The sequence below is a fragment of the Bos grunniens genome, chromosome 4 (genome assembly GCF_055505025.1).
Source record: "Bos grunniens cultivar Pamir isolate PY7600 chromosome 4, Bosgru_T2T1.0, whole genome shotgun sequence".
In the NCBI taxonomy this organism is placed as follows: Eukaryota; Metazoa; Chordata; class Mammalia; order Artiodactyla; family Bovidae; genus Bos; species Bos grunniens.
The window spans coordinates 57,157,118-57,184,005 of NC_141168.1; positions in this window are offsets into that span (position 1 = coordinate 57,157,118).

A 26,888-nucleotide genomic window follows, 5' to 3' on the forward strand; every position below is an offset into this window, starting at 1 on the left:
ACTAGGGGATGACAGTGGATGAGATGATTGGATGGCATCACCGGCGCAATGGACATTAGTTTGAGTAGGCTCTGGGAGTTTGTGATGGACAGGGAAGCCTGGCATGCTGCAGTCCATGGGGTTGCAATGAGTCGGAGATGACTGAATGACTGGACTGAACTGAAGGTGTGCTTCAAATGGGAATACCATGGGTAATGTGTTGAAACAGATATGTGCAGGGGTGGGCCATGACCAAATGCATTTGGAGAGTGTTAGATCAAAGACATTTATGTTTTTAAAACTGCAGGACTTTTCAGAGCTTTATAATATACCACTAAGCAGTGGCCACAGGACTGGAAAAGGTCAGTTTTCATTCCAACCCCAAAGAAAGGCAATGCCAAAGAATGCTCAAACTATCGCACAATCGCACTCATCTCACACACTAGTAAAGTAATGCTCAAAATTCTCCAAGCCAGGCTTCAGCAATATGTGAACCATGAACTTCCAGATGTTCAAGCTGGTTTTAGAAAAGGCAGAGGAACCAGAGATCAAATTGCCAACATCTGCTGGATCATAGAAAAAGCAAGAGAGTTCCAGAAAAACATCTATTTCTGCTTTATTGACTATGCCAAAGCCTTTGACTGTGTGGATCACAATAAACTGTGGGAAATTCTGAAAGAGATATGAATACCAGACCACCTGATCTGCCTCTTGAGAAATTTGTATGCAGGTCAGGAAGCAACAGTTAGAACTGGACATGGAACAACAGGCTGGTTCCAAATAGGAAAAGGAGTACGTCAAGGCTGTATATTGTCACCCTGTTTATTTAACTTCTATGCAGAGTACATCATGAGAAATGCTGGACTGGAAGAAACACAAGCTGGAATCAAGATTGCCGGGAGAAATATCAATAACCTCAGATATGCAGATGACACCACCCTTATGGCAGAAAGTGAAGAGGAACTAAAAAGCCTCTTGATGAAAGTGAAAGTGGAGAGTGAGAAAGTTGGTTTAAAGCTCAACATTCAGAAAACGAAGATCATGGCATCGGGTCCCATCACTTCATGGGAAATAGATGGGGAAACATTGGAAAAAGTGCCAGACTTTATTTTCCTGGGCTCCAAAATCACTACAGATGGTGACTGCAGCTATGAAATTAAAAGACGCTTATTCCTTGGAAGGAAAGTTATGACCAACCTAGATAGCATATTCAAAAGCAGAGACATTACTTTGCCAACAAAGGTTCGTCTAGTCAAGGCTATGGTTTTTCCTGTGGTCATGTATGGATGTGAGAGTTGGGCTGTGAAGAAGGCTGAGCGCCGAAGAATTGATGCTTTTGAACTGTGGTGTTGGAGAAGACTCTTGAGAGTCCCTTGGACTGCAAGGAGATCCAACCAGTCCATTCTGAAGATCAGCCCTGGGATTTCTTTGGAAGGACTGATGCTAAAGCTGAAACTCCAGTACTTTGGCCACCTCATGTGAAGAGTTGACTCATTGGAAAAGACTCTGATGCTGGGAGGGATTGGGGGCAGGAGGAGAAGGGGATGACAGAGGATGAGATGGCTGGATGGCATTATTGACTTGATGGATGTGAGTTTGAGTGAACTCTGGGAGCTGGTGATGGACAGGGAGGCCTGGCGTGCTGCGATTCATGGGGTCGCAAAGAGTCAGACACGACTGAGCGGCTGATCTGATCTGATCTGATGCAGGATTTGTGACCTGCCTTTTTTTCCCAGAAAGGGATCATAATATTAAGAACCACATGACATCATCTGCCCCTCAAATGCTTTTTGAGGGAGCACTTGGTGGCATTAATGTTCTGGGGAACACCCATATCCCTGCCTCTGCTAGCCTGATATTCTCCCATATCTGCCTGAAACTCCCTCAGCACATGTGCTTCATTTGAATCCAGAAAGAGGATTTCTTTTATTTGGCCACCGAGGTATGGTTGTATGAGCTTTTTGCTCTGAAAAGAGAGTTAACAAGCAAGCCTGAATCTGTATCCACAGCAGGCGACCATGCGAATCTTTGACAAGCTCTTTGCTTGTCATTTTTCCATTTGCCTTGCTTTTCACCTTCGGTGTGGGCGCTCTCTCTGGCCTCAGTGCATAGATAAGAGGCTCTCTCTCAGGCTTCTGTACTCTATGTACTTCACTCTCATCTCATCCCAAGTTGGCATAGGAGGCAGGCACACGCATATATAATGATGCTGTAATATGACATCAAGTGATGGCAGGGAGCTGCCAAATGTAACGGGAACACAGAGGAATGAGGGACTGTATTGGAGAAGGGAAGGAGGGGCAAGGAGGGGGAGAGCATGACGGAGAGCCTGGGTCTTAAAGATGGAGTGGGATTTAGTCTAGTGTCTACAACGTAAAGGGCAGTTCATGTGGAGGGAACGGCACCAGCAGTCTAGAGCATGAGAACCGTGATCTGTGTAAGGACCAGTTGCTCCTTTCAGCAGTAGCTGGAACAAACTGGGAGACAGATGGTGAATGGGTAAGAGCTGGGGCTGCTGAGATGCGTGGTGGTCAGGCCATCTGCAGAAGATCTCATCTGCTATTTAAGAAATGAGAGCCACTCTGGAATCTATGGGAAGACATTGTGAGGTTCAAAGGGAGCAAGTGATGGGATCAGATTTGGATTTCCACAACATGTAAACAATCCTGTCTAATGATGGTGGATGTTTCCCTTTCGGGCTTGCTAAACTGGAAAAGGAATATGAAAGAGCCTTTAAGATGGCTCCTGATCTTGGGGTGAGCACAATTGCACTCTTGTTTACCTTAATGTAATAGGATCATTATCTGGGTGCCCCATTTGGATGAAGCCTTGAAAGCATATTAACCTGTCAACTTTGTTCGCAATAATTAGGGAAAATCTCTCAGGCTCCAAGCCCAGGTTTTTAAAGCCAATGGTGAAGTGGTCTTTCCTTGTTTTCTATGTTGACTTTCATTAAAGATTTGCATAAACATAACTGAATGGTGACTCTTGCTTTTTGGTGCCAGACGATTATATGAATTGATTTTTGCAGGCCGAAGGTGTTTTTGATCTGCAGTTTGTAAAAGGTGAAGGCGGGGGTGTTGGCTGACCTTGACCTGAACAAGGAGAGGACTTACCTTTATATCTCAGGGTCTAATAACAGAGACCTCAGTGGTAAATCCATGGGAGCCAGTGGCTTTCTAACCCCACTGTGACAGAGGGTCTCCTGGGGAGTGGGGACCACAACTGCTCAAAGGAGGCTTGTGCTTCTCTTCTCCCTGACCCACTGCCTGCCTCCATTTACCCAATTAAAGTAGTGCAGGGCATGACCTGCCTGCTGCTTTCCTGGTTTCACTTAGCCGACCCACCCTCTGACTTTGGAGTGCATGATGGATTGGTTTGAAACAAAACCATCTCGTTCCCAAACTGAAAGGTTCCTTTTTACAACTGGGAACAACTTGAAACCACTGGAGAAAATCATGTGCCAATTATGTATAAACTCCTTTACCACAAGGTATAAAGGAAGCCATAATTCGGGGGGCTTACATTTGATTGAATTCATCTGTTTTCATTTTGTAAATAGAGAGGAGGGAGAATCCATAGTGGGGGACAGTTGACATAGTGCAGCTTCTATTCCCAGGCAAAAGAAAGGGTGGCCCTGTCGCCTCACTCACTCAGAGCCACGATTCCTAGGTGTAAAGAATCACAAGAAACCCTTACTCTGGAAGGGAGGTCAGCCTTGCTCCAGGCAGCGCCAGACTTCCCCCAGAACCAGAGGCACCGAAGAGAAGGGACCGTGTTTTATCAATCACCCAGCCAAGAACAACAACCTTCAACTGGGGAAATACCCGGGCCCCCATCTGGGATGAGATTTACACTGATGGGTCTGTATTTGCCAGCAGCTGACAAGTCAGACTTTACCCTTAACATCCCTAAGTGTGTTGGTACTAATTAGGTGAAAAATGAGATGCATTGTTAAAACTGGCTTTCCTTTCCTGCTTGGCAGCCTGACATTATGGGACACTGAAACCTTAAATTGCCTTGCAGAAACATGCCTGAGGATAACTGCGTTGTGGGGGTAGAGGGAGGACCTGGTGACGGAATAAAGATCACTTCACCATGGCTGCCATCTGTCACTAATGAAAGACTGGCTTGTTAATAGGCCTAGAGGATTAATTGATATCTTTCTCCAAATGTGTGCAGCTAGTGACCCCTGATCTTTGGATGCACTAGACAAACTTGGGTGTAGTTCCAGGTTTTCCACTTGGCTGGTGGCATGACTTTGGGCACCTCTCTCTGCTTCAATCTCCTTAATTGTAAAATGGGGTATTTCTTTGTGCTGTTATGATCAAACAATATTTGAGTGTCATGTCACATGTGAAAGTGAATCACTGGCTTTTTCCTTTCCATTCTGAGCCTCTTATTTCCTAAGAAGGTGGGCTCCTGTGTTCTTTATTTTAAAGCCCTCATGATGGACCTCGAGGGCTCCTTGCTACATAGCAGAGAATGACCACATTCAGTGGCTGTGCATACACCTTTCCTAGACTTTTCTGTATTCTCACCAGGCCACTTTGGGTCATCTGTCTCTATCTTGGCGGCTGTGATAACTGGCCCTCTGGATCACTGGTGCTGTGTGTTGTGCTGTGCTAAGGCGCTCAGTCGTGTCTAACTCTTTGCGGTCCCCTGAACTGTAGCCCACCAGGCTCCTCTGTTCATGGGATTCTCCAGGAAAGAATACTGGAGTGTGTTGCCAGCCCTCTTCCAGGGGCTCTTTCTGACCCAAAGATCGAACCCAAGTCTCTTACGTCTCCTGCATTGGCAGCCAGGTTCTTTGGAAGCCCCCCTGGATCACTGGGTGTAACCTTAAACTGTTTTCTCTTGTTACTTTTTAAAATATTAAAATATTCTTCCCCAAATGAAAATGGATTACTATAGGACAGTTGCTGTTGTTTTTATTCGGTCAGCTCTTGATTGTGCATAGACTAGGGGTTTAAGGCTTACTCTCCTTGCCTGATACAGACCCTTGCTCTTCCCTTGCTGTCTCATCTCTAGTCCATGCTTCATTCAATTCTGCAAATATTTCATGATAGCTAAGTGACTTACTTGGATGACCTAATTTAATCTTCACCCTGTCTGAGATTATCCAACAAATAAATGATGGGGATGGGATTTGAACCCAGGCAGTCTGACCTTAGAACCTGAGCTTTAGGGATTATGCCTTTATCCACCAGGTGTTCCTTCAGTGCATTAGAATAGATTGCACAAATGAGGGCCCAGATCATGAAACATAGATCAGATAAATCCAAAGGCTCATGTATGAATGGTGAAGGTGGAACAGGAAATGGGATGCGAGGTTCACACACACCTGGGGGACTCGCACTAACTTTTAGTCCTCAAAGCCAGTGCTCTTCTTACTCTCATAGTCAGCTGAGGTCTGGAGTGAGTTCTACTCCCAGAAAAAAATCAACTTCCAATTTCTTTAAGAGAAGTTTTACTTGCTATTTTTATGTGGGGGGTTGGGGGGTGGGGCAAGGAACACATCATAGCTTCCCAGGGCAAGTCACTCTTGACATCCTAAAATAAACTTGGTTACACTGCCTGCCTCTGGGCAGCAAAAATTGTATTCATAGTTATCAAAGTTTGTACTCAAGCGATTGCTCCTCCTGCCCCTCTGGAGCCTTTAGATTATGTTTTTGTTCATGATTTATGCTGCGACCACACATCTGACATATTTTTCCTGTTATTTGTTTCAGGCATCAGAATATCTCAGGCTGCCCCTAGGCTTGAGACATAAAGGCTCTATTTTGCTTTTCATAACCCTCTTTCACCCCCTTGGACATTCAGACCTTCCTGGGTTTGCTTGGTGATTTGACTGCAACTTTTCTCAACTTGGACTTTGGGGGCATCCCGTTTACCTCCATGTGTTTTATAAGCAGAGGTAGCCCCTGCTTATGTGACAAACCTAGACTTTTGGGAGGATCAATCCTATCAACGTGTCCAGATTTATTTGTCTTTGTGGGATGCATAATGAAGGGGTTTCAGAGACTGAATAACAGAGTAATTTGTTCCATCCCAGACAAGGATGGTCTTATTAGGGGGTGACTATCGGTGCTGCTGAGGCATCCGTGGAGCTCTAACAATATTTGCTTTTGAAAGGCTGGAAGTCCAAACCCCAGCAGCACTCAGGCTCCCGTCAAGACAACTGACCTAATCTTACCCTGATGTAAGCAGTTTTAATTCATTGAGATTCTGCCTAATGATGCTGGCGATTTACATTGCTGTCATTCTTGAGCGTGATTATGTTTTCAAAGAAAGGGATCGTTCCTGTGGAGACATTTTCCTCTAAATGCTTCCTTTGAAGGACTCTGCTCACTGTGGAAGGGAAAGAAACGAAACAAGAGAGAGTCTTCTGTAAGACAGCCAGGGTCTCTCCTAAGAACTCTGGGAAGAATAGCATCTATTGTACTCACGTGGCGTTTAGATATCTGTCATCCCAGATCACTTGGAATGAATCCTCCAAGCAACGTCTGGGCCGATAGGAATTTTAGGGTTCCCTGTGCTCAAGTTTTGCTTCGTTGTTGTTTTGTCCCTAAGTTGCGTCTGACTCTTCTGCGACCCTGTGGACTGTAGCTCTCCAGGCTCTTCTGTCTATGGGATTCTCCAGGCAAGAATACAGGAGTGGGTTGCCATTTCTTTCTCCAGAGGATTTTCCTGACCCAGGGACCAAATCTGCATCTCCTACATTGAAGGCAGATTCTTTATTGCTGAGCCATAGGAGCAGGTTTGGCTTGAGCCAGTATTATTGTCAAAAGCAGGATCCCCTTGATTCCATGAGAAGGGGGTTTCTACTACCCTAAAGATAGAGCAGGCACTCTGCAAAGCACTTAGATCCAGAGAGGATACTATGAAGGGAAACCTAATGAGCATAGTGGTTAAAGAGTCGGACACGACTGAGCCACTAAACAACAAAAACAACAGGAGGAAAATTAGAGGAAGGAATAAGAGGTAGAGATGGTAACTATCATTGGAAAGCAGTCTTCAGAACCCTGGCTGCTGCTGAAGAAGAGAGAAGGTTTGGTTTGGCCAGGTGGCTAAAAAATACCACGAGTGGATGTTATAATGACTGTTTGTATCCTTCCTTCATGCATAAGACATGTACCACATACACCAGGCACTGCTAGGATCTTGGGTTAACAGCTGTCATTTGAATGTTGTAAGAGCCCCCCAGACTGGTCTCCTTGCTTTCATCCATTCCTCACCCCTAACAATCTTATCAACAGAACAGCCAGAGTGATTCCAGGAAAATGCATGTTCAGGTCCTGTCACCCTCCAGAGGCTTTCAGCATCTCTCGGAATAAGTCTGTACAATAGTCACATGTGAATGGCCAAGATCTCCCCCCAACACCCTATTTCCCACTCCAGCACCTCTGAATTCTCACTGAGCCGCTGAGACCCAGCTTACACGCCACCACCTCCTGAAGAACCCTTGGGCCCCTGTGCCACCCTTTGCTTGTGTCTCAGTTGTTATACTGACACCCAATTTCTCTCTTATCTTCTCCATGCCCGCTTTGATCTCCGAGGTTCTGCAAGAGGAACTGGCTTTCACTTACCTCAGAATCATCCCAAGACTAAGTTCTCAGGAGTATTGTTGAATGAATGAACAAATGAATGTGTGCGTGACAAATGCCCCTTCTCCATGGGGCGCCTATGGCTCTGGTACCCCAGGGCAGCCAGCAGACTGGTTCTACCACTGGACTCTGTTAATGTTCACACCACGCCTGTGTGCCGATGTGCCCCATGGCCAAAGCTAGGAGCCAAAGCACTTCATTTTTCTGCCCCAAGAGACATCTAGAGACTCCCCACAACTCCATTCCCGGCTCCTGGAGAAATGAAGCATGACTATAAGATCCTTCCTCGCTTCCTCAGTCCTGGGGTGGCCCCAGGAGAGGGTGGGCAGGATGGGGAAACACCTTTGCAGCCGGGCCTGTGCCCTGTTCACCTCCACCCCCTGTCTGGTGGAACTGGGCTCTGTAAACTGGCCCCCCATGCTCTGCAGCTCCATCGATGTAAATATTGTTGAGACTCTCCACTGTGGGGGGATGGGGAAGGAAAAGCCATCATGGAGTACACATATGTCTGCAGTACCTCTTCCAGGGGATAACAGTCTGGGCAGAACCAGCTGTGTGGTCAGACTGCTGGACCCTGAGGCAGGGAAGAAAACCCTGCACAAATCTGAAGGACCCCCCACTGCCCCCCCATGAACTAGTGGCACCTACTGTGGCCAGGCCTTTCTCCAAGGCAGGCGCACAGTGGGCTCCTGGCACTGAAAAGGCTTGGAAAAATTATAGAGGGGAAAGCTATTTGCTTGTGGCACACTGCCCAGGCAGGTTAATCCAATCCCTCCGAGGAGAGAGTTCTTCCTGAACACTTGTAATTAATCCGGAGAGCTCATGGCCTCAGGAGGTTATGAGGCCAAATTACTCAGTAGGTTTCCAAAAAGAAGTTGTTGTCCAGGTGGAAAAAGTAGCATCTTCCTTAGACAAGGGCAGTAAGTCTGCAAGGATTGTCAGTGGGACTGCTGGGACAGAGGAAATGCAAAGGTCTGGAGGAAGGATAAAATTAACAGTAGTTAACTTTTAGAGAGCAACTGGCTGACTCTGTGAGCCAGCACTTTATTTGCATCTGCTGGTGTGATTCTTATAAGCAGTGACTCTTGTCATTCCCATTTGACAGATGAGGGGAAAGGAGCCCAGAGACATTAAGTAACGTGTCCATGGTCACACAGCGAACACATGCTGAGTTAAAATCTAAACTAAGGCACAGGGTTTCTAGATCAGCTCTTAATAAGTGGGCCTTAGTTCTTTGCTGCCATGGGTTGGAATGGGCTTGGTGAGGCCATGCATGTCTTTTCCTTGTGACTTAGTGCCATGTGTAGAGAGAGTTTCAAATTTGGAAAATACATTTGGTCATTAGCAGCATGACCCTAGAGCAAGGCATTTCATCTTTGAGTAGTGTCCTTGTCTGATAGAGTAGACATAACAACACCTTTCTTACCCATGTTGTGTGGTTAAATGTCATGGTGTATTGAAATACACAATAGACACACAAAAGTGCTATTGAACTATCAGACTGTTTTGTGAAATTATCTACAGTTTTGGTAAAATGAAAGTGTTAAAGCCAGGCTGTCTAATGGTCTTTCTGAATAATGGAAATACTTTTTATGGATGCTGTTCAATATGGTAGCCACTGGCCCCATATGGCTATAAAAACCCTTGAAATGTGACTAGTGATATTGAGGAACTACATTTTAAATTTCATTTCATTAATTTGAACAGAACGTGTGTGGCTGTTTGTTACCATGGTGAAAGCACAGGAGATGGTTTCATCTGGGAAAGGCTTTGGAGATCCTTGAGTCCAACCTCTGTTTCACAGATGACAAGACTGAGGTTCTTAGTGGGGTAGGAGCCTGCCCAAGGTCATTTGGTAAGTTAGTAGAGAGCAGGTTAGAATCAGGTCTTCAAGCACCCTGATATTCTCTACTTTAAGCATTCGGAATATCCCTATAAGTAGACTAGAAAAGAAGATTGATCATCATCAGCCTAAAATCCATACGAAATACCAGGAAAGGTCTGGTTTTGAAGAGGGGCTGAGGCTAGAGGGGGCAATAAGGAATGTCCACACCCATTTGTGCGATGCATTGTCTGACTCTTTCCACTAGGAGCCTAACTGGGTGTTGCCCTGACCAAGCAGGCATCTTCTTGCTTAGAGTCAACAGACAGGAAACCCTTTTTCACTGAAACCCATCACAGCAATGATGGAGATACCTCTGGCGAGGTCCATTTCTCCGAGGAATAGTCCTGCCAGTGATGGAGGGCTTGGGGCTCAGTGGACTGTAATGGTATATCTGTGGAAAGAAAGAAAAGGCCTGTGGTGAGGCTGCAACCTTGGTGCCAAATCACAATCTATAATCGGACCTGATTTTTTCCATATGTATCAACAAAAACAGCTTTGCTTTCATGGAGATGAAAGCAACCCCTTTATTTGGTCCTATTTCCCTTTTGTATGTATTTCCCAGGTCTTCACTGGGTTCATCATTCTCCAATCAAAACAAACCTGCAAGAGAACAAATCAGAAATTAGGGATATGGAAGGACTTAATGGAGAAAATATCTTTTTTATAATTTCTGTGGCAGAGAGATATGCTGTATTTCTCTCTCTTTTCTTAACCAAAATAAAATTAAATTACTCTGCCATAGTTTTGATGAAATCATATTCTTGGGGTGCTTGAGTGCTCTTTATGGCCCCACGGACTACAGCCTGCCAATCTCCTCTGTCCATGGGATTTTCCAGGCAAGAATACTAGATTAGGTTGCCCTTTCCTCCTCCAGGAGATCTTCCTGGCCCAGGGATTGAACTCCTTCACCTCCCTCTGCTGGTAGGCAGATTGTTTACTACTGAGCTACTGGGAAGTCCATATTCTTGGGGTAGTGAAAGCAGATAAGTGCTTAACAGCAGTAGATTCACGGATCTGTGTGAACCATCTTTATTAAAGGACATATACATTGTCAACCCACATTTTGTATTGCTGCCATAACAAAAAATTGTAGACTGGAAGCTTTGAGCAAGAAAAATGTATTTACTTGCAGTTCTGGAGGCTGGAAGTTCAAGATGAAGGTACCAGCTACTTTGATTTCTCCTGAAGTCTCTCCCTTTGGCTTGCAGATGGCCACCTTCTCTCTGGGTCCTTGGGCTTTTTCTCTGTGCATATGTCCCTGATGTCTCTTACTCTTCCTGTAAGACCATCAGTTCAATTGGATTATGACCCCACCCTTACCACCTCATTTAACCTTAATTAACTCTGCAAAGACTTTATCTCCAAATATAGTCACATGGGAACCTAAGGCTTCAGCATATGAACTTTGGTGGTTTAGTCACTAAGTTGTGTCCAACTCTTGCAACACCATGGCCTATAGCCTGCCAGGCTCCTCTGTTCATGGGATTCTCCAGGCAAGAATACTGGAGTGGGTTGCCATTTCCTTCTCCAGGGGATCTTCCCCACCAAAGAATCGAACCTGGGTCTCCTGCATTGCAGGCAGATTCTGTACCGACTGAGTTACAAGGGAAGATCCATATGAACTTTGAGGGAACACAATTCAGTCCTTAACAACTTTATTGAGGACTTGCTATGTTTTGGGACTGGAAATACAGGGAAACAAAAAACAAAACAAAAACAAAACAGTATAATAACCTGACCTCTGAGAAGCTGGGGGTCTGACAAATGTTAAAAAAATGCAGTATGATATGCAATTTATCTACACCAAAGGCATTGAGGGAAAGAATCCACTTTATTTTGGGAAATGAAAGGGAAAAAATTTAGAGAAGTCTTCAAAGACACAGAGCTGAGTGAATTGAGATTTGAAGGAAGTCTGGCATAGGCAGGATGGCAGGAAAAGAAATAAAGAGTACAGACAAAATAAGCCAAGTCTCTTTCTTGACTTCTGAAAGGTTCTAAAATACTCTTCCCATTTTAAAGGCCAAGCTTCTATGATCAGAGATGACTTCTTTCATTAAGCCATTGTTTCCTAAGAAAAAACAAAAAACAATATTGGCTTGGAATGCTTTTGGCTACACACATCATAAAACTCTTCTACAAGCTGGCCTGCACAGTAGGGGCAAGAGTATTTTCCGTGAGCAGATCAGTGGTAGAGTGGGTTCTGGGCACGGTTTGAGCACTGAGTGATCACATTGATGACTCAGGTTTTTTTTGTCTCTCCATTTTGTCTGTTTTACAGTGGCCTCAGACAAAGGCTGGATCTTCTTCTCCTGGCTACAATAGTCATCAGCGGAAACCCTACCGACATGCTTACTTACTCACACACTTCAGGAGAGAAAGTGAAAACCTCTTCTCCAATCTTTGGTGTGCTAGAATTGGCTTCTCCTGGCTCCTGAGATCTGATTGTCAAATTTTCAGAAATTTTGCAACTGGTTGTTAAACATAACTGTTGTTAAAAATTAAATTATACAAACCTAAAACAAAATAGACGATTAAAAACAAAGATAGTAAATATTCAAAATTCATCACTCCCTCTTATTTTACTAATTTTACTCTCATCCGTGCCCCTGGCATGATTTACATCCATCACATGTGGATGATGGTATACTCTACAGTGAGAGCTACTGCACTGCCCTCCCCAGCTCTGTGCTGGTGACCTGAAATCCGCCATGATGACAGTATTCACAGCCTAGAAATGGGCAAGTGCAATAAACAGGTTATGAGATACTATTTTTTGTTTGTCTAGGGCTTCCCTGGTGGCTCAGTGGTAAAGAATCTGCCTGCCAATGCAGGAGACACAGGTGTGATCCCTGGCTCGGGAAGAGCCCCTGGAGGAGGAAATGGTAACCCACTCCAGTATTCCTGCCTGGAGCATTCCATGGACAGAGGAGCCTGGCAAGCTACAATCCATAGGGTTGCAAAGAGTCAGACAAGACTAGGTGACTAAGCACAAACACACACACACACACACACACACACAGACTACAGAAAGTGATAGAGAAATGCGAATAATGCAGATTAAATTTTTTAAAGTGTTATTCTAAACCACTTGGGTTGTGAATAGTGCAGAAATTTGAGGAGATATTTTTCCAGTTATATCTGATTCAGCAAAGAAGTCACATCATTGAAAGATGACTGAAATTCTGATCATGTGCTTTCATTGTTTTACTTGTAACGGAAGCAAAAGCAGCCAGCATTCATGCCAGCATTAAAACTTATCTGTCAATTACAACCATTGATTGGTTAGAGATGTAAGAATGGCAAAAGCGAGTAAGAAAATTCTGTGAAAATCAATTTATAGTGTGGAATTTACAATGAAGAACATTTTTTTGTGTTATTGTATTTGTGTTTTGGGTTCTAAACATCCATTAGATTAGTAAAGATTTATAATAAATGTATGCCTACATAGGCATCAGAGGGCAGACACACAAACCATAATCACAGAAAACTAGTCAATCTAATCACACGGACCAAAGCCTTGTCTAACTCAATGAAACTAAGCCATGCCGTGTCGGGCCACCCAAGACGGGTGGGTCATGGTGGAGAGGTCTGACAGAATGTGGTCCACTGGAGAAGGGAATGGCAAACCACTTCAGTATTATTGCCTTGAGAACCCCATGAACAGTATGAAAAGGCAAAATGATAGGATACTGAAAGAGGAACTCCCCAGGTCGGTAGGTGCCCAATATGCTGCTGGAGATCAGTGGAGAAATAACTCCAGAAAGAATGAAGGGATGGAGCCAAAGCAAAAACAATACCCAGTTGTGGATGTGACTGATGATAGAAGCAAGGTCCGATGCTGTAAAGAGCAATATTGCACAGGAACCTGGATTGTCAGGTCCATGAATCAAGGCAAATTGGAAGTAGAGAAACAGGAGATGGCAAGAGTGAATGTCGACATTCTAGGAATCCGCGAACTAAAATGGACTGGAATGGGTGAATTTAACTCAGATGACCATTACATCTACTACTGCAGGCAGGAATCCCTTAGAAGAAATGGAGTAGCCATCATGGTCAACAAAGGAGTCCAAAATGCAGTACTTGGAAGCAATCTCAAAAATGACAGAATCATCTCTGTTAGTTTCCAAGGCAAACCATTCAATACCACAGTAGTCCAAGACTATGCCCCAACCAGTAATGCTGAAGAAGCTGAAGTTGAACGGTTTTATGAAAACCTACAAGACCTTTTAGAACTAACACCCAAAAAAGATGTCCTTTTCATTATAGGGGACTGTAATGCAAAAGTAGGAAGTCAGGAAACACCTGGAGTAACAGGCAAATTTGGCCTTGGAATACAGAATGAAGCAGGGCAAAGGCTAATAGAGTTTTGCCAAGACAACACACTGGTCATAGCAAACACCCTCTTCCAACAACACAAGAGAAGACTCTATACTGGACATCACCAGAGGGTCAAAACTGAAATCAGATTGATTATATTCTTTGCAGCCAAAGATGGAGAAGCTCTATACAGTCAGCAAAAATAAGACCGGGAGCTGACTGTGGCTCAGATCATGAACTCCTTATTGCCAAATTCAGACTTAAATTGAAGAAAATAGGGAAAACCACTAGACCATTCAGGTATGACCTAAATCAAATTCTTTATGATTATACAGTGGAAGTGAGAAATAAATTTAAGGGACTAGATCTGATAGGTAGAGTGCCTGATGAACTATGGACGGAGGTTCGTGACATTGTACAGGAGACAGGGATCAAGACCATCCCCATGGAAAAGAAATGCAAAAAAGCAAAATGGCTGTCTGGGGAGGCCTTACAAATAGCTGTGAAAAGAAGAGAAGCGAAAAGCAAAGGAGAAAAGGAAAGATATGAGCATCTGAATTCAGAGTTCCAAAGAATAGCAAGGAGAGATAAGAAAGTCTTCCTCAATGACCAATGCAAAGAAATAGAGGAAAACAATAGAATGGGAAAGACTAGAGATCTCTTCAAGAAAATTAGAGATACCAAGGGAACATTTCATGCAAAGATGGGCTCAATAAAGGACAGAAATGGTAGGGACCTAACAGAAGCAGAAGAACTGTACAAAAAAGATCTTCATGACCCAGATAATTATGATGGTGTGATCACTCACCTAGAGCCTGACATCCTGGAATGTGAAGTCAAGTGGGCCTTAGAAAGCATCACTACGAACAAAGCTAGGGGAGGTGATGGAATTCCAGTTGAGCTATTTCAAATCCTGGAAGATGATGCTGTGAAAGTGCTGCCCTCAATATGCCAGCAAATTTGGAAAACTCAGCAGTGGCCACGGGACTGGAAAAGGTCAGTTTTCATTCCAATCCCAAAGAAAGGCAATGCCAAAGAATGCTCAAACTACCGCCCAATTGCACTCATCTCACACTCTAGTAAAGTAATCCTCAAAATTCTCCAAGCCAGGTTTTAGCAATACATGAACCGTGAACTTCCAGATGTTCAAGCTGGTTTTAGAAAAGGCAGAGGAACCAGAGGTCAAATTGGCAACATTTGCTGGATCATCGAAAAAGCAAGAGAGTTCCAGAAAAACATCTATTTCTGCTTTCTTGTCAATGCAAAAGCCTTTGACTGTGTGGATCACAATAAACTGTGGAAAATTCTTCAAGAGATGGGAATACCAGACCACCTGACCTGCTTCTGGAGAAACCTGTATGAAGGTTAGGAAACAACAGTTAGAACTGGACATGGAAAAACAGACTGGTTCCAAATAGGAAAAGGAGTACTTCAAGGCTGTGTATTGTCACCCTGCTTATTCAACTTATATGCAGAGTACATCATGAGAAACACTGGGCTGGAAGAAGCACAAGCTAGAATCAAGATTGCTGGGAGAAATATCAATAACCTCAGATATACAGATGACACCACCCTTATGGCAGAAAGTGAAGAGGAACTAAAAAGCCTCTTGATGAAAGTGAGAGTGGAGAGTGAAAAAGTTGGCTTAAAGCTCAACATTCAGAAAACTATGATCATGGCATCTGGTCCCATCACTTCATGGGAAATAGATCAAGAAACAGTCACCTATTTCAAATAGGTGTGAAATAAAGTCTGACTTTTTTTTGGGGGGGGGGGCTCCCAAATCACTGCAGATAGTGATTGCAGCCATGAAATTAAAAGACACTTACTCCTTGGACAGAAAGTTATGAACAACCTAGATAGCATATTTAAAACCAGAGACAATTCTTTGCCAACAAAGGTCCATCTGGTCAAGGCTATGGTTTTTTCAGTGGTCATGTATGGATGTGAGACTTGAACTGTGAAGAAAGCTGAGTGCCAAAGAATTGATGCTTTTGAACTGTGGTGTTGGAAAAGACTCTTGAGAGTCCCTTGGACTGCAAGGAGATCCAACCAGTCCATCCTAAAGGGGATGAGTCCTGGGTGTTCATTGGAAAGACTGATGCTGAAGCTGAAACTCCAATACTTTGGCCACCTCATGCGAAGAGTTGACTCATTGGAAAAGACCCTGATACTGGGAGGGACTGTGAGCAGGAGGAGAAGGGGATGACAGAGGATGAGATGGATGGGTGGCATCACTGACTTGATGGACATGAATGTGGGTAAACTCTGGGAGTTGGTGATGGACAGGGAGGCCTGGCATGCTGTGATTCATGGGGTCGCAAAGAATCGGACACGACTGAGTGACTGAACTGAACTGAACTGAACTGAGATGAGTGCGATTGTGGGGTAGTTTGAGCATTCTTTGGCATTGCCTTTCTTTGGGATTGGAATGAAAACTGACCTTTTCCAGTCCCGTGGCCACTGCTGAGTTTTCCAAATTTGCTGGCATATTGAGTGCAGCACTTTCACAGCATCATCTTCCAGGATTTGAAATAGCTCAACTGGAATTCCATCACCTCTACTAGCTTTGTTCATAGTGATGCTTCCTAAGGCCCACTTGACTTCACATTCCAGGATGTCTGGCTCTAGGTCAGTGATCACACCATCGTGATTATCTGGGTCATGAAGCTCTTTTTTGTACAGTTCTTCTGTGTATTCTTACCACCTCTTCTTAATATCTTCTGCTTCTGTTAGGTCCCTACAATTTCTGTCCTTTATTGAGCCCATCTTTGCATGAAATGTTCCCTTGTATCTCTAATTATCTTGACGAGATCTCTAGTCTTTCCCATTCTATTGTTTTCCTCTATTTCTTTGCATTGATCACTGAGGAAGACTTTCTTATCTCTCCTTGCTATTCTTTGGAACTCTGCATTCAAATGGGTATATCTTTCCTTTTCTCCTTTGCTTTTTGCTTCCCTTCTTTTCACAGCTATTTGTAAGGCCTCCTCAGACAGCTGTATGTAGACTGTATTTTTTCCTAGACAGTCATTTTTATGCATTAATTAGCACCAATCCCTCATTCCTTTAGTTTGATTGAGCCAATCTAATTTACATGCCCACTCTTAAAACCTGGAATGCCTTATATTGATTACTGTTTGTTGCTGGGAATGGGTAGTTTGTTGGGAAAAAGGAAACGGGGTGAATTTTGGCTAAACAGACAAAACTACCTACACCTGTAAAGGTCACCTACCCCCACCAGCATAAACGACACGTTAATACAATATCAGTCTTTTTATTTTGTGAATGTGTGCGTGCTATCGCTCTAGTCATGTCTGACTCTTTGTGACCTTATGGACTGCGGCCCGCCAGACTCCTCTGTCTGTGGAATTCTCCAGGCAAGAATACTGGGGTGGGTTGCTGTGCCCTCTTCCAAGGGATCTTCCCGACCCAGGGATCGAACACAAGTCTCTTCTGTCTCCTCCATTGGCAATCATTTTCTTTACCGTTAGTGTCCCTGGGAAGTTGCCTTTTTGTTTTAGTATGAATTAATATACGACAATTTTTGAAATAGAACAGCTGACTCAGGGCACACTGGATAGAACTTTTAACAGTTTGGGCAGGATAATTCCTTGTTGCGGGAGGAGTGCCCTGTACGTCATAGGAAGTCTAGCAGCATCCCTGACCTCTACCCACTAGATGCTAGTAGCACCCCATTTCCAATTATGACTACAAAAACTTCTCCAGACATTGCCAGATATCTTCTGGGGTCTGTTTTGCTCATCAACTATTGGTTTCAACCCAGGACTTAGGGTTCCAAAGCTGGAAGATTTTAGCTTCTGTTCTCCCTCTAAGTTACTGCTTATCTGTAATCAAATGTTAAATTGATGGCTCAAAGCAATGCCAGAGAAGAGGTACATTCCTGAGGGCTGGAACCCTGGGTCCCAGAAAAATGAGTCTGGAGGCAAATCTTCTGGGCTCAGGAGAAAGGAATGTTCCAACTGGGGAGGCCAAAGTTTCTAGATACCATCTCTCAACTTAGCAGATTCTACTGTGGCTTTTTCCATCTTTGAAATTCAAATGATATGAAGTTCTTGACCTGAAGATCTATATATGAAGATCTTAAAAACATTTTGGTTCATTTTAGACAACTTAAGTAGATTTTAGCCTGAGTTAGAAGGAAGATTTCATTTAGCTTATGCTTGGGTTCCAGAAGCATCAACTCTTCAGACCATAGCAATGATGTAAGTTCCAAAGGAAGCAAACAAATGCATCTCAGCAAGATGTAAACTGTCCAAAGTCTGGGAAATGTCCTCATGCCAGAATCTATTGACATTTGTGTAAAATAAGCTTACCCAAAACTCTCCTCTCCTCAAGAAAACCCTCCTTAGACCTGTTTCTCCTTCCAGCATCCAGCCGGTCTTCATCTTTCCTCAATAGCTAAGGCTCTCAAAGGATTAGTCTTCTTTTGCTGTCACAATTTGTTCTCCTTCTGTTCATTCCTTGGATTCTGTCCCTAAATACCAACAATACTGTTCTGATGTGTTCAGTCACCTCCTCTATAACATTCTTGTTCTGTCTCATCCTTAGGACAACTTTGGACAACTTTGCTGACCAGCCTCTCTCCTATATGTTTTTGCCTCTCGTTAGTTCTGTAATGCTGGGGTATTTTTCCTACCCTTCTGTTGAATTCTTTACTGGTTCCTCTTTCTCTGTCTGCTGCTTAAATAGAAGTATTTCCCCAGGGATTTCGTCTTGCTCCTGTTTCTTTCCTTTCCTTTCTCTCTGGGCTGTCTTCTTATCACCTCTTGACTTTAGGTGCGTAGCTTCCAACTCTGCATCTTCAGCCATGCACGGCCTCTTTCCTTGGCTCCAAAGATGGGTACATTCACCTTCCCAGTGGTGGGGGCAGCCACAGGGGCTTCAAATACAACACACCTAACTTGGAACTCTTTTTCTCTTTTCCTAACCCAACTTTTTCTCATCTCTGTCTCAGTTAATGAAATTGCTTTCTTTCATGTCTCCCAGGGTAGAGACCCTAAAGACACCTTGAGTCAAGGTTTCCTTGTAAATCAATCCCAGTATGTCATGTGTCTCTGCATCCTGTGAATGTCACTGCCATCATTTCCTTGATGAGAATGCCACCCTCTCCACCCACGTTTAGATCACAGACTGGCAAGCTTTGTCTTGAAAGGAGCAGATAGTAAATATTTTAGGCTTTCTGAGTCACTGTCTTTGTTGTAACTATTCAACTCTGCTCTTATAGCATGAGCACAGCCATGGATAATAGGTGAATGAGAAGGTAGGCATGACTGTGTTTCAGTAAAACTTTATTTACAAAAACAGATTTCTGATCTGATTTAGCCCAAGGGACATAGCTTGCCACCTCCTTGTTTAGAGGGTGGTTGTCTTTTACTTGGATTATCTCATCTTCCCAGGTGGCGCTAGTGGTAAATAACCTGCCTACCAATGCAGGAGACATAAGAGACGTGGGTTCAGTCCCTGGGTCTGGAAGATCCTCTGGAAGAGAGCATGGCAACCCACTCCAGTATTCTTGCCTGGAAAACCCATGAACAGAGGAATCTGGCAGGCTACAGTCCATGGGGTCACAAAGAGTTGGACATGACTGAAGCAACTTAACACACACACCAGAAGCTTATCTCCCTCTCCAGTATTATTTTCCTCTAACCATTTTTATCTTGCTGTCCAAAGTAAATATTTATTGATGAATGCATCTTCTTAAAATACAGACTGATTAGATACATCAGACTTTGACACTCTATGTAAGTTAGCTTTCTTCAAACATGCCATACCCTCAAGCTCTATAATTCTCCCTTTACTGTTTTCCAGCCTGGAATGTTCTTCCCTGTCCCCAAATCCTTTTAAGTGTCAATTTATGACATAGCCTACAAGGTATCTTTGCTATGAAGCCCTCCATACCTCCCTTCCCAACTCTGAACTCTTTCTGCTCTAATACTCTCTTAAATAATATTGCTCCTGCCTCACAGTGTCATCTCATTATGAGTGTGCCTCATGGCGAAGTGACATCTACCTATGTTGATCTACCTCAGTCCAAAGCTCCCTGGGAAGCAAAAAGTGTCTTTTGAAAAAAATATTATTTTATTCCCCAACATATTACTCCATTTAGATAGTAATCTCTACTAACATAGTCTGCAATTTCAAATACAAAATACACACATTTCTCAAGAATAGATGCAAAAAAAAAAGAAAAAGGTACAGTCCAGAACTAAGCAAGTTCACTCCACCCACCACCACCAAATGACGTTTGGGATTGCTTATTCAGCCTCAACCACATCTTGTTCATCAGTCCATAGCATGCCTACGGAGTCTGTGTTTAGTTTTTAGGTTTGCGTTTTCTCTTTTAAGCTTTTGAAAATGGATAGGATGTTGAAGGTTGTGGGAAAATGAAGCTATGACAAAAATAAAAGAGAAATTCATTTTTTAAATGGAAACTGGCAGGAAAATGTTGTGTGTGGATCGAATCTTTTGTCTACAAATATGACTTTAAAGGACCAAGAATGAGCCAGACAGTGTAACATAAAGAGTACGTTATCAATGTGATGCAAGGCGATGAACCATAAGCAATGAGGTGCAGAGTGTGCATGTGCCCACGGTCGTGTCAGACTCTTTGTGACCCCATGGACTGTAGCCCACCAGGCTCCTCTGTCTGTGGAATTTTTTAGGCAAAAATACTGGAGTGAGTTTCCATTTCCTACTCCAGGGGATCTTTTCGACCCAGGACAGTAGCCCGCCAGGCTTCTCCGCCTGTAGAATTTTCCAAGCTAGAATACTGGAGTGGGTTGCCATTTCCCACTCCAGGGGATCTTTCCAACCCAGGGATCAAAACTGTGACACCTGTGTCTCCTGTACCAGCAGATTCTTTACCACTAGCCCCCTGGGAAGCATGCGGTAAGAGGGGAAACTGTATAATGAAGAAATGGAAACATATTTTGAGAGTTTAGCTAGAGTGAGCACTATTTAATATGGTTGTTACTATCAATATACTTGGTTATTTACATTTAAATAATTGAAATTAAAATTTAAAATTCAGTTCCTCAGTTGCATTAGTCACGTCTTGAGTGCCCGCTAGCCATCTGTTGCAAGTAGCCACCAATTTGGGCAGGACAGGTATAAAACTTTTCCATAGACATAAAAAGTTCAGGTGAGTAGCATTGGTCTAGAATCAGTGAAGTCAAGTATCTGTTAGCTGAAAGTTAAGTCAGAAAAGGATGGGACTTTGTTTGAGAATGCGCTGTGTGTTAAGTCGCTTCAGTCATGTCCAACTCTTTGAAACCCCACAGACTGTATCCTGCCAGGCTCCTCTGTCCGTGGGATTCTCCAGGCAAGAATACTGGAGTGAGTTGCCATTTCCTCTTCCAGGGGATCTTCCTGATCCAAGTATCAAATCCGGGTCTCTTATGTCTCCTGCATTGGCAGGCAGATAGTTTACCACTAGCGCCACCTGGTAAAGACCAAACTTGGTTAACATGCTGGTGATGAAAGCTGAGTCAAACTTTGCGGACAGTTCCACAGAGTTGAGGCCCAATAGAATCTGATCAACTTCCATGTGAGACTGGAGACAGTCAGCTCTGAACAGATTCCTCACAAATTCAGTATTTCTATGTGCCTGCTGAGAGCATCATTCATTACCGAAGCTATTTGCTTTTTTTCAATGTACATTTAAATGTATCTTTTGGGGAGGGATGTTCCACAACAGTATTTCCCAAAATGTGGGTCAAATTCACTTAGTGGGTCATGAATGATTTAGAATAGAAACAGAACAGACTTGGAAAAAATCAGCCTGGGTCACACATTTAAGGACAAATGTTGTTTTGTGAATCTTTGCTTTCAGTGATATTTGCCCGCATTTCTTAATGTGAAGTGAAAGTGAAAGTCATGTTGACTCTGTGATTCCATGGAATTCTCCAGGCCAGAATACTGGAGTGGGTAGCCTTTCCCTTCTTGAGGGGATCTTCCCAGCCCAGGGATTGAACCCAGGTCTCCTGTATTGCAGACTGATTCTTTACCAGCTGAGCCACAAGGGAAGCCCTTCTTAATGTGAGTCAGGCACAAACATTTAAAATCCACTGTTTCAGAACATAGATTAGCACAGAAGGAGAAAATATGTTTAGTTTTTGAAATGCAAAAAGACAGACCCGACTGTGTAGGGCTGCATGTGAAAAAGACAAGCACAAGTGTCACGTGGCCTTAGAAAAAAATCAAAGTTAAAACAAGCCTCCAGAATCTAACCTGTTTGTTCTTTAAAAAAAAAAAATTTTTTTTTTTAAAATTTATGACTGTGCTGGGTCTTTGTTGCTGCATGGGCTTTTCTCTAGTTGCGGTGAGTAGAGTACACTCTCATTGCAGAGCACTGGCCCTAGGTCCAATGGGCTTCAGATATTGCAGCTCCCTGGCTCGAGAGCCCAGAGACCCTACAGAGACTAAGCCAGAACTGTGTTTGAGTCTCTCCTGTGGAGGTATGGGTCAGCACTTGACTGCTGACAAGAGACAGTGAAGCCTGGCGTGCTGCAGTCCATGGGGTCACAAAGCGTCGGACACGATTGACTGACTGAACTGAACTGGTTCTAGAGCACAGACTCAATAGTTGTGACACAGAAGCCTAGTTGCTCTGTGGCTTGTGGGATCTTCCAGGACCAGGCATTGAACCTGTGACTCCTGCATTGGCAGGCAGATTTTTACCACTGAGCCACCAGGGAAGCCCTAAGCTGTATGTTCTTCACTTTCACTTCCTAGAAATGTGTGGATTTTTACCAATTCTTGAGTGGTCTTCATCCCAGAAGAAATGTTCTTTTCTTTGTTATAGCTTGTTACCAGAAACCACCTGAGCTTGCCTGTCAAAAGTGGATTGATCCCAGGAGCCAAAATTAGCTACTTAGAAAATGGTGTGACCCCTGCGTGCATGTGACAGGCAAGACCAGAAAGTCTTCCATGTGTCCCCAGGCACACAGCCCAACAGTCACCTTCCTACTTGGCAAAAACAAATGCTCTAGTAAATTTTGAGGGAAGAGAATAATGCTTGTTTTATCCACATATTAATATGATTTATTTAAAAACCCTGATCATGTTGCCTCAAAACGACTTATAATGCTCTGTTTATCTCTTGGAACGTTGACAGTGAGAGTTCAGATTTCTCCCTCCAGTCTTCTAAGTGATCTTTTTTTGGAGCTGGTGGGAGCCCAGTGTACTCTGCTACCCTATACATTACATAGTAATATGGAAACCTTGATTGCTGATTTTGGCCAATTTAATTAAAAATTAAAGGAAAAACCCCAGCATAATAGAAAGTTCTATGGATGGCCATGCAAATTTGCAGAAACCCTGAAAACTTGATTAGTCACTTTGAAAAACAGCATTAATTACTTATAATTGTCATTAATAGTTCAGTTTCAAAATTCTTTCCTCAGGTTAAACATCCAATCAGTTCTGACTGAAATATATACATGTTTGTTCTAAATTATCAACATTTCCATAGGCAACAACTTTGTGCTTCAATGAGGGCAGATATTAACTGAAATTTTGGAAGTAGTTTTCTCTGAGCATTTGAGTGGGTGAGATATTTCCAAATTCTTTTCCCATGAGTTTTCATTATACGGATATATAAAGATATATATATATTATATATCTGCATATCTGTATTATATATATGTGAAAGTGTTAGGCTCTCAGTCATGTCCATGGACTATATAGCTCACCAGGCTCCTCTGTCCGTGGGATTCCCCGGCAAGAATACTAGAGTGGGTTGCCATTCCCTTCTCCAAGGGTGACCCAGGGATTGAACCCCAGTTTTAACGTGGTGGCTAACAAAGTTTACTTCAGAATGTTCCTGTATATTTGCATTTATTCCTTCAGTTTTCTCTGTGAGGCACTGCAAGTATTAACATGGCTCAGCTGCCAGCTCCATGCACTAATCATAAATTACATTTATCCCAAGTTCTAAAAAAATTCAGACCCCTGGGCTCTGTATTCCCAGGGACATCCCCACCTGCATCTCCACGGGCATCTCAAATCCAACATGTTCAAATCTTGCTGCCTCGACTGCTTCGTCCTCCAGCTGCAATGCTGCAGCTTGGTGAACAGTGTAGTGTTTCCCCATATCCTAAACTGACAGCCCTGAAGTGGTCCTGAAGGATTCCCTTGTCATCAGCCCCCTGTTAACTAAGACCATTAATGTTTATTAATGATAACAACAATAGGATTTATCAGCTCTTCCTCAGAAATGCCTCACATTTCAGACTCCACTGGCAGTGCCTGCGGCTTGGCTCACTATCTCACCTGGAAGACAGTGCCAACTCCCTAATCAGCTTTCCTCTGCATTTCAGGTCTTCATCCATGCTTCCTCTGTGTTATCTTCCTAAAAACAAGCAAACATTTCCCACAATCCACTGTCTAACTCTCCTCTGTAGGATGTGTGTGCTAAGTCACTTCAGTTTTGTCTGACTCCTTCTGAACCCATGGACTATAACCCACCAGGCTCCTCCATCCATGGCAATTCCCCAGGCAAGAATACTGGAGTGGGTTGCCATGCCCTCCTCCAGGGGATCTTCCCGACCCAGGGCTCGAACCCATGTCTCTCATGTCTACTGCATTGGGAGGAGGGTTCTTTACCACTAGCACCATCTAGGAAGCCCAACAATCCCTGTTATCTCCTATTGTTGGCAGGATGAAGCCAAACACTCAAGAAAGGCAAATGTGTCCCACAGTTGGCCCCTCTTCTTTCTACCCCTCCTGAATTTGGTGCTTCAGACACACTGAATTTCCTTCCACTTCCTTCAAATGGAAGGTATTTTCTCATCCCTGCCTTTGCAGTGCTCTTTCTCCTAGAATGGTCATACCTTTGCCCCCACAACGAAGCCTTTTTATCCTCTAAGACTAAACTCAAATACCCCCTCCTATGGGTATCTTTTGTAATTACACCATGAAGTATGTTAGCAATTAATCCCTCTTTTTTGTTTCATTTCTCTATTATAGCACTTTTCACATTGTATCACGATTACTTACCAAAATGTGCGTGGGATTTCTTAGGGCTATCTATTATGTGTTGCTGGATCTTTCCCAATCTAGTTGTAAGAGGGAATGGCCCTTTCTGATTTTTTTTTTTTTTAACAATTTCAAATTTTATTTTATTTTTAAACTTTACAATATTGTATTAGTTTTGCCAAATATCGAAATGAATCCACCACAGGTATACCCGCGTTCCCCATCCTGAACCCTCCACCCTCCTCCCTCCCCTCCCCTCCCTCTGGGTCGTCCCAGTGCACCAGCCCCAAGCATCCAGTACCGTGCATCGAACCTGGACTGGCGACTCGTTTCATACATGATATTATACATGTTTCAATGCTATTTTCCCAAATCTCCCCACCCTCTCCCTCTCCCACAGAGTCCGTAAGACTGATCTATACATCGGTGTCTCTTTTGCTGTCTCATACACAGGGTTATTGTTTCCATCTTTCTAAATTCCATATATATGCGTTAGTATACTGTATTGGTGTTTTTCTTTCTGGCTTACTTCACTCTGTATAATAGGTTCCAGTTTCATCCATCTCATTAGAACTGATTCAAATGTATTCTTTTTAATGGCTGAGCAATACTCCATTGTGTATATGTACCACAGCTTTCTTATCCATTCATCTGCTGATGGGCATCTAGGTTGCTTCCATGTCCTGGCTATTATAAACAGTGCTGCGATGAACATTGGGGTACATGTGTCTCTTTCCCTTCTGGTTTCCTCAGTGTGTATGCCCATCAGTGGGATTGCTGGATCATAAGGCAGTTCTATTTCCAGTTTTTTAAGGAATCTCCACACTGTTCTCCATAGTGGCTGTACTAGTTTGCATTCCCACCATCAGTGCAAGAGAGTTCCCTTCTCTCCACACCCTCTCCAGCATTTATTGCTTGTAGACTTATGAATTGCAGCCATTCTGACTGGCGTGAAATGGTACCTCATAGTGGTTTTGATTTGCATTTCTCTGATAATGAGTGATGTTGAGCATCTTTTCATGTGTTTGTTAGCCCTCTGTATGTCTTCTTTGGAGAAATGTCTATTTAGTTCTTTGGCCCATTTTTTGATTGGGTCATTTATTTTTCTGGAGTTGAGCTGTAGGAGTTGCTTGTATATTTTTGAGATTAGTTATTTGTCAGTTGCTTCATTTGCTATTATTTTCTCTCATTCTGAAGGCTGCCTTTTCACCTTGCTAATAGTTTCCTTTGTTGTGCAGAAGCTTTTAAGTTTAATTAAGTCCCATTTGTTTATTTTTGCTTTTATTTCCAATATTCTGGGAGGTGGGTCATAGAAGATCCTGCTGTGATGTATGTCGGAGAGTGTTTTGCCTATGTTCTCCTCTAGGAGTTTTATAGTTTCTGGTCTTACATTGAGATCTTTAATCCATTTTGAGTTTATTTTTGTGTATGGTGTTAGAAAGTGTTCTAGTTTCATTCTTTTACAAGTGGTTGACCAGTTTTCCCAGCACCACTTGTTAAAGAGGTTGTCTTTAATCCATTGTATATTCTTGCCTCCTTTGTCAAAGATAAGGTGTCCATATGTGCGTGGATTTATCTCTGGGCTTTCTATTTTGTTCCATTGATCAATATTTCTGTCTTTGTGCCAGTACCATACTGTCTTGATAACTGTGGCTTTGTAATAGAGCCTGAAGTCAGACAGGTTGATTCCTCTAGTTCCATTCTTCTTTCTCAAGATAGCTTTGGCTATTCAAGGTTTTTTGTATTTCCATACAAATTGTGAAATTATTTGTTCTAGCTCTGTGAAGAATACCGTTGGTAGCTTGATAGGGATTGCATTGAATCTATAAATTGCTTTGGGTAGTATACTCATTTTCACTATATTGATTCTTTCAATCCATGAACATGGTATATTTCTCCATCTATTAGTGTCCTCTTAAACTTCCAAACTCATTCTATGAGGCCACCATCACCCTAATACCAAAACCTGACAAAGATCCCACAAAAAAAGAAAACTACAGGCCAATATCACTGATGAACATAGATGCAAAAATCCTTAACAAAATTCTAGCAATCAGAATCCAACAACACATTAAAGAGATCATACACCATGACCAAGTGGG